Source organism: Cibotium barometz, chromosome 27, assembly GCF_041138505.1.
Source record: "Cibotium barometz isolate CiBa-2024 chromosome 27, ASM4113850v1, whole genome shotgun sequence".
Classification (NCBI taxonomy): domain Eukaryota; kingdom Viridiplantae; phylum Streptophyta; class Polypodiopsida; order Cyatheales; family Cibotiaceae; genus Cibotium; species Cibotium barometz.
Genome location: NC_141072.1, coordinates 50,131,711 through 50,140,950, shown reverse-complemented (window position 1 = coordinate 50,140,950; position 9,240 = coordinate 50,131,711).

Genomic DNA, 9,240 nt, shown 5'->3' with positions numbered 1-9,240 from the left:
GCCCAAAAAGACCCCTCTCCCCCTTCTATGCCCTACACTGCGCCCCCACCTCCACACACTGCCCAAAACCCTAGCCTTTTCTCATCCCCATCCTTTTACGCCATCCCCCCTTTTATCCAGTCTTCTTTTACGAAGAAGAAGGGAGATTTCTCATCTTCACCCAGTCTTCTTGAACGAGTTCCCTACCCAAACATCAACAAAAAATAGATCTCTCATTTACACCTATGGTATTGGTTTTTTTGAAGACTTCCACCTCTGCACACTTGTCAAATTACTAGTAAAGGGTAGAAGTAAATTGGCATGTGTTGAAGCATGCTTCTTCACACCTGACAAATTACGAAGAAAGGCTAGAAATAATTTGGCATACGTTGAAGCTTGCTTCGCACTTGGCGAACTAGTAGAAAAGGGTAGAAGTAAATTGGCATGTGAAGCTTGCTTTATGTTTATCAAACTTACTAAAATAATAAAAGATAAATTAAAATGTATGTAATTCTTATTTTTTGGTGAATGCACATGCCTCACATTTTACAATCATACATTTAATGTTAGAAAAACACTGGTAGTGTTCTTGTTTCATGAAAAAAACCATGATTATTTTATTTTTGTTGATTATACCAACTTTCAAATATTTTACCATTTTAACATTAATATAAACTTATTTAACAATAATATATTTAAAAAAGTTGTTTAATTATGTGTTGAATTGGTTTCAGGATCAGAATGGGCAGATGTCAAAGATTTAAAGCATAGGGTAGGACAATACAATGTTGTGGGCATGAGTTTACATGTAGTGCCATAGGGTTAAAGAACATTTATGTATCGTGGGCACAAATGTTGATCATTGCAATATGCCTCCTCCAGACTTGCACGTCACGTTTAGTAGATATTTGAGTCAGCTAGAAATGAAAGAAAAGACTAAGACGAAATTATCAATGTCCTAAATACATGTAACATGTTTAAGAAACTAAGAAGTGTTTCAAAATGTAGGTCCTACTAAAATTACAATGGATAAGGGGATTTGCATAAGGCAATGTAGTGCAAGTGCATATGCTAAGAAGCATTGTAAGGAATGAAGACCATTTCTGAATTTTGCTTTTTAGGATATAAAACATATTTCATTTGAAATGGACACAAGATTTTGTAGCATGTGGCATTCCATTTAATGTAATTCATGATTCATTGATGGATGAGTACAACCAAGGTGAGCTTTTCTTTGCTTGACTATAACAAAATGTGAACTACATACTTGAAGAAAATCAAACATTCAATGGAAGTCTTTATATATATTTGATTTTGTGCCTACTTTGGGATGTACCATTGCCATAGATGGGTGGACCAATTGTTATCAGCAAAAAACCATTGATAAACACTATGTGCATTGTCCTAGAGGCTCAATCATTTGAGGGAATAGACACATCTTTGTGAGAAGATTACAGGATACATCGAGAAAGTCTATGTTTAGATAATGGATCAAAGTATAAAAGTGTAGGGCTCGCTATATCGAGTCTATCTTGAGATAACATGGGTATCTTGTGCCATTCTTTTAATTTGAAGGATGTCGAAAAATGCCCTTCATTTAGCCCACATTGATTGATGCAAACAATGTTGTCAAATTTATCATAGAGCATCAATTTGCTTATGTATTGTTTCGAACATGCTCTATTCCACAAGGTTTGTAACTACATACTATGTGTTAGAATGACTTGTGTTGGTTTGTGTAGGATTGTAAGAGATTGTGGCTAATAGATATTAAGATCTTTAGGTTGTAAAGAATCCAAAGCATGTTTGTTGTGGTCACTACGAAGTGGGTGAAGCTAATTCACTCAATGACATTTTAGTGAAATGTAGAGAGAAAAGTTAGTGCTGTTAAGACATTTTTCATATTGTTATGACTAGTGGATGCAATCAAGTTTGTATTTGGTAAAGTGTATTGGAACACATCTAAGTGTGGCGATCCATAATGCCACGGAGTATGACAAGTTCTCTAATAGAGAGTCGCATACATGAAAGACCTGATGGGGCTAGCTACATGATCCTTTGCATGGTGTTGCCTTTAACTTGAAACCTAGTTTTCAAATACATACACAATCTCAAAACAATGAGATTGGTTTAAACTTCAAAGCTGCATGTAATAACCTATTACCAAGGGACCAAGGAAGAGAGGCAATTCATCAACTATTAGTTTAAACTTCAAAGTAGTCTTTGTAATCATCTATTTCATCAAAATGTGAAATTTTTGAATAGAGAATGTTCCCGTGGCATTTGGATATAATTAAGAGACAATCAACACTAGTGTGGTGGAAAGAATATGGGAATGGCCATGGTTGAGTTGTAATACATTACGACGACCCAAGTATTATTTGTTGCTCCTTCCTCTAGACATTGTGAGAGAAATTGGTATATGTTTGACTTGCTGTAATAGATTAAAGGCTTCATGAGCTAGTGATTTGGTGTATTTCTACAATATAGACTAAAGGTTTCATGAGCTGCTCATTTGCTGTATATTTTTGGAACATGATATTGCTTCACTTGCCTATGTCTATTGCTACTCAGGGTGCATGAATATCTCCCCAGATAACACATGAGATTTCTCCACTTACCTATGTCTATTAATATCTGCCCAAATGACACATGATGCAGTGGTTGATGATACACAAAGATGAATGAGTGGGAATTGACATCCAATTCTTCAAAGATGGAAGAAGTATATGACTTAGCTTTGGTTTTAGTGGAAGAGTGTATGTACTTGATATTTTAACATTATAATGGGCTAATTAAAATTTATGGCTTAGCTTATTACACTTGGTACATGTGATAAAAAGAGAATAAATGTTTTAAGATAAACATAGTTGTAATAAGATTAGATATCTCAACATATCACATTTGATAGTAGATTGCTAAACAAAAACACTTTTAAAAAAACATTTCAATGATGTTTTCATCTTGTGTCACATTTTTCATGGGAGATTGAGGATTATTGTCTAATATATCATCAATGTTTAAGAGGGGATCATATCTATCTAGGATTGTACCAAATGTAGCTTTATATCGCTCAAGCTTAGCCGTCAGATGGGTGTTCTCACCTTCAAGGAGTCACACTCTTTCTCAAGGTGGAGCATCGAGTCCTACATCTACAACCCTGAGTAGCCAAGGTCATAATAATATCATGCACTTTAGAAGTTAGAGTGATACCTATGACTAGCCTTAGTAGGCCGCCCAATCTACTTATTTTCTCCTTGCAATGTCCAAATCTTCAAAATAGCGTACAACCTCATTCTCTGGATATAAATTTTTGACGTCTTTGAGATAACCCTGGCATCTTCTTTATGCTCTGTGTATAACTGGGATAGATCTTGATGCCCAAATCTCAAAAAATCATCCTTGATAGGATTGGTTAAGACTCTATATCGAGAAGCTCTGACATCATTAAGATTCTTACTGTGATCACTGCTCAATAATCAAAATGAATCATTAGATAATAAATCAACCATCCAATTATTACAAACAATTTACATGTAAATAACATTAACAATATTTTAATGATCACTTGTGTTTAGCAAGTAGGTTTTTTGAAACCTATGAGATATGCTATGCTCCAAGGTGTACACACTTCATGTGGGTCATATTTTCAAGGAGAAATGGACGTATTCACACTGCCCCATAAAGAGACATAATGCACACACTAATCCCAAATAAGCATACCAAAAGCCCTAGAGTGTCCACACCAACCTCCTATAATGGAGTGGATTGCACACATAATCTAAAGGATCAAGCATACCAAAAAACCTAGAGTGTCCACCTCAACCTCCTATAATGGAGTGGAGTGCACATAATAGACCAAGGGATCAAGCATACCGGAAAATCTAGAGTGTCCACCTCAAGCTCCTATAATGGAGTGGAGTGCACACACTAGACCAAAGGATCAAGCATAACGAAAAATCTAGAGTGTCCACACCACCCTCCTATAATGGAATAAAGTGCCCACACTAGAGTTTCCACACCAGCCTCCTTTAATGGAGCAGAGTGCCCACACTAGAGTTTCCACACCACCCTCCTATAATGGAGTGGAATGCACACATTAGGTCAAAGGATCAAGCACAAAAGGCATACTAAAGTGACCACAATGCCCCATTTACAGGCACTAGCCTTAACAAATATACACGCCATGGAGATAGGACCATCGTGTTCACAATGCCCAAAAAAGACAAAGTCTCAATATTGATGAAGCCATTCCTGAAAAGGCTAACATCACTCTTAATTCTTTGCTTGAATCTTGTATGGGTTTTAATACTTCCCTCTATCTTTCATTAAGAAGCAATGTAGCCCTTCTTGCCTAAGAGCCTATAACCTTATTATTGCAGGAGGAATAATCCAGAAAGAATGTTTCTAAGAGTTCTAACAGCGATCAAGCTTTAGCAACCACGGATAAGGGTAAGAAATTTTAGCGGAAGGCCAATTCTAACAAAACATATGAGACTAAGGGCGATTCTAAAAAGCTAACGAAGGTGACTTGCTAATATTGCAAAAAAATCCAGCCACACAATTGAAAATTGCCTTTAACTTCAAAACAAAGAAAAGAAGAAGAAAAATCCAATAAGGGTTCTAGCAGTTCTGCCTCTAAAAATAAGAGTTCTAATAAATAGGACTCAGCTAATGTCGTTGTCTCCATCAAGGCTTCTTAATTATGGCTATTTGCAGTTATACTCCTGAATAGGATACATGTCTCAATGTAGCCATCTCACTTATAGTTGGTTTCTTAACAGTGGTGCTTTTAAGCACATAACTTCTCAAAGAAGCTTGGTCAAACATATGGAGAATACACAAAGTGGTCACAGTATTACGTGTGCCAATAATGCCTCTTACCTTGTTAAAGATATTGGTGAGATTGTTCTCACTACTGTTAGTGGTGAGGATCTTTGACTTGAAAATGTACTTTTTGTTCCAAGTATTCACAAAAATCTACTTTTTGTGCCCACTCTAGCAAGGGGGTCCTTAGTGTTGAATTTGCAAATGACAAATGCATTAGTTTGTGATAGAGAACAAGACAAATAGATTGTGCTTACACATGTGGTTTGTACAAAATGGACATGTATGACAAGTGTGATGTTACTTGTCTGGCAAACACCTCTAATGTAATGAAAGATGCCCAGTTGTGGCATGCTAGGATTGACCATACTTTTATTAGTGGTTTGATGCTTTTGTAGTGACATGGGATGTTAGAGGATCTTCCTCACCTTGATCCACCACCACCAAGATATGTTTGTGAAGGATGCATCCTTGGCAAACTTGCTCACCTACAATGCAATAAATAGAGCCAATCATAAATTGCAGCTCAAACGCAATGATGTGTGTCCAATGCAGACTATTTCTTTGGGAAGAAATGTATATTTTATAACATTCATTGATGATTACAACAAATTCAGCTCGTCTTATCCTATGAAAGCTAAATCAGAGGTATTTTCTCACTTGCAACCTTTTGATTCTATGCTTGAGAAACTGGCTTAAAAATACACACTCTCTGTTTTGATAGAGGGGGGGAGTACATGTCTGTTACAGGATGCCAAGTCACCTAGGCATGGGTGAAGCTGTATGAAACCAACACCAAGGCATAAAATATTCAGTTGGAGAATGAGCTTCATACTCTGGAGAAGAAGAATATGTCTGTGAATGATTATGCTTTGAAGATCAAAGGCATTATGGAATCCCTTGCATCTGTTGATGATGATGATAAGGTGGAAGTGTGTCTGCGTGGTCTTGTGCCACAATACAAGGCGTTCAAGATGTCTATTCAAACTCGGGAGAGCATTCCCAACTTCACAGATTTGGTGTCAATACTGATCATTGAAGAGAAGAACTTGGGTGAAGATAAACAGTCTTCACAAAATAAAAACAATTCAAAGCAGTCGCCTTCTACACAAGTTCAGGTAGAGGATGAGGTAGAGGTCATGGACGTGGCCAAGGTGGTGGCCGAACAGGTAATCAGAATTATGGTCAGCTAGCAGCAACAGTCCCAGGATTCACAACAACATATAGGTGGAAGAGGCCAGCTTAGGGGTAGGGGAGTCAAAGAGGTCGTGTGGTAATTGGCAAAGGCAGCATAATGATCAATGAGGGTATTTTTATTGTGGTAAGCCTGGACATGTGTAGGTAGATTGCTATAAGAAACAGAGTGACATGCAAAATGGAAAAGCGCAGCAAAACAACTATGCATCCTAGTAGAAATTATGAGGATAATGAGAGGTTGTTTGTTATGCAACATGTGGTTAATGTTGTGTCTGGAAATGATGTAGCAATATGTAAGGATGATGTATGGTATGTTGATTCGAACCACATGACAAGTCATGGTGAGTGGTTCAAGGAAATGAAGAGTCTTGAAAGACCAGGTTTTGTCGAAACAGGGGATGACACTGCTCATCCGATTGCCCATGTTGGAGATGTGCCATTGTCTATGCATGATGGTAAGGTGAAGTACCTTGCAGATTTACTTCATGTTATGAATATTATAAAGAATCTGGTTTCTGTTGGCCAGATAATTGAGTAGGGTTTGCAAGTCCGATTTATTCCTAATGGCTGCTATGTATAAGATTTTAAAGATAAGTGCAGGTTGGTTGCAAAAGGCAACAGAGTGGGCAGAATGTTTACATTGAATGTAAATATACTTGAAATGAGTCTGCAATGTTTGCAAATAGTTTAGGAGTTGTTGGGGCAGATACAAACATTTGGCATAAGAGAATTGGGCATGTAAATGTGCAAAGAATGAAATCTATGCAGACTAAAGAAATTGTGATAGGGCCGCCTAAGTTTAAAGTTAAAGGTATGCAGAAAGTTTGTGAAGCATGTCAACTTGGAAAGCAAACAAAAAATGTATTTCCACATGACAGAAATGTGAGTAGGAATGTACTAGATGTTATGCATTCAGATGTATGGGGTCTTGCAACAAAGACTATGTCTATGGGTGGTTGCAGGTACTACATAACATTCATTGATGACCACACGAGGAAAGTGTGGGTGTATTTCATGAAGGAGAAGAGGGAAGTGTTCACTCATTTTCAGAATTTTAGAGTTATGGTGGCTGAAAAATAGACAAGAAGGCATGTGAAGTGCCTAAGGTCATATGAAGGGGGAGAATACTTCTCCAATGAGTTCTTTGAATTCTTGCGAAAGGATGGCATTTAGAGACAATTTACATGTAGATACAATCTGCAGCAAAATGGAGTTGCTGACCGAAAAAACAGGCACATTGCAGAGATAGCATGAGCATTGATGGATAGCAGAGAAGAGGGTATGTCTACAACAGTTTATATCATGAATAGGACTCCTACTGTAGCCATACATGATGTAATGCTAGAGGAGAAGTTTACTGGCAAGAAACCTGATTTGTCTCACTTGAAAGTTTTTGGATGTATTGCATATGTGTATGTGCCAGATGAGTTGTGTACCAAGCTGGATCCAAAAGTAGAAAAATGTGTGTTTATTGGGTATTCCCTTGAGCAAAAGGGATATATATGTTATAATCCTGCTACACGTGAATTCAGGGTAAGCAGCAGGGATGTTGTATTTGATGAGATGAGTAGCTTGTATGCTGCTGAAAAAGATGGTGTTGGGGCTGATGTAAGTGGAAATGTGGTTGCACAGAATGTAAGTCAGAAATCATAGTCATTGATTGGACCAAGAGAGTCCTTATCCAGCGGTTTTGTTGATAGACCATGGAGTGGCAGGCTGCGTCATAATACCAGTCCTGAAAATGTAGTTGGTACATCATATAAAGGCAAAGAGAAAGTGGTTGAGCCCTTTGGTATGCCTGATATTTCTGCAGGGCATTCTCTTGTTGATGGAGATTCTAGTGGCTCGGAGATGAGCCTTGATGAGAGGAGCTTGGGATTCCAGCAATGAGGACACTTGGTGTGAAGAAGGCTATGGAATCCATGAATGCAAAGTTACGAAGGTCTGGAAGAGTCAAAAACCCTGTGCAGAGGTTGACTTATGATGGTTATGTGGCACATCACTATGCTTATATGGCAAAAGTTATGGTGTATCTAGCTACAATATGTAGCAACAGTAGCAGCTAGATACACCATTTTGCCAAAAAAAAATCTACACAGGGCATGGGTATGTGTGTCGATATTATACAGTTACCTAACTATGACTATACTAGCGTTTATATCGACGCCTATACTAGTGCATATGAACTGGCACCTATATCCATGTGTATACTAGTGCCCGAGGCATTAACAATGCCATGTTTTGGCACCGTTATATGCACCGGCAACCCATCATTCCCTTGTAGTGATGTAAGATCTTGGTCTTTTGCACTATTATTTGGGTATGTAGTTATACAACAAAGATGCTGGTATAGTCATTAAGTACATTAAGGTAAGAGGTTCAACATCGAAAGTTACAAACCGATTTCTTCACCAATGGAACCTGGTGTAAAACTTAGTATGCAAGATGCCAGTGAACCATTTGACATAACCACTTATGATTAAGATGTTGGATACCTGATCTATTTATGTAACTCATGGCCAAACATCCAGTATGGTGTGTCATAACTTGCAAAATTCATGCATTGCCCAAGCACTAAGCTTTGGCAGGTAGTTAAACATATCTTCAAATACTTTCAAGACACTCAACATCTTGGATTATTCTATGCCTTCAATGATTCCAATCAGGTAGGCATTGTGATACATGACAATCCACATCCGAAAATTGTTTCTTTCTTGGAAATCCGTGCATATCTTGGCTAAGTAAGAAACAACAAACCATGTGGCAACCTCGTCGTGTGAAGTTGAATGCGGAGCATCATTAACTGTGACAGTTAAATGTGTATGGTTGAGAAGATTGATGGAGGATCTTTGTGTTCCTTTAGACACCCTACTCCTATTCTCAATGACAATCGAGCACAATGGCAGTTGCTAAGAATCATGTCTTTTATACCAAGACTAAGCACATTGAAGTGCATTATCACTATATCAGTAGAGAGAGGCTCCATGTAGGAGAGATCAATCTGATCTATTGCAGTACACATGATAATGTGGCAGATCTTTTCAACAAACCCTTACCACGTGAAATGTTTGAGGCTTTCCGCAAAGCTTTGGGCCTCTTCTCTTTCAAAGACTGAGCTATAATCTCTGTAAACCTCACATTTGTATTACAGGGGTGTTTGTTAGATATCTAGTAATACTTCACCATGAGGTCATGCACTTATGCCATGGGCACTTTTGTCCCACGGGGTCTTTTCCC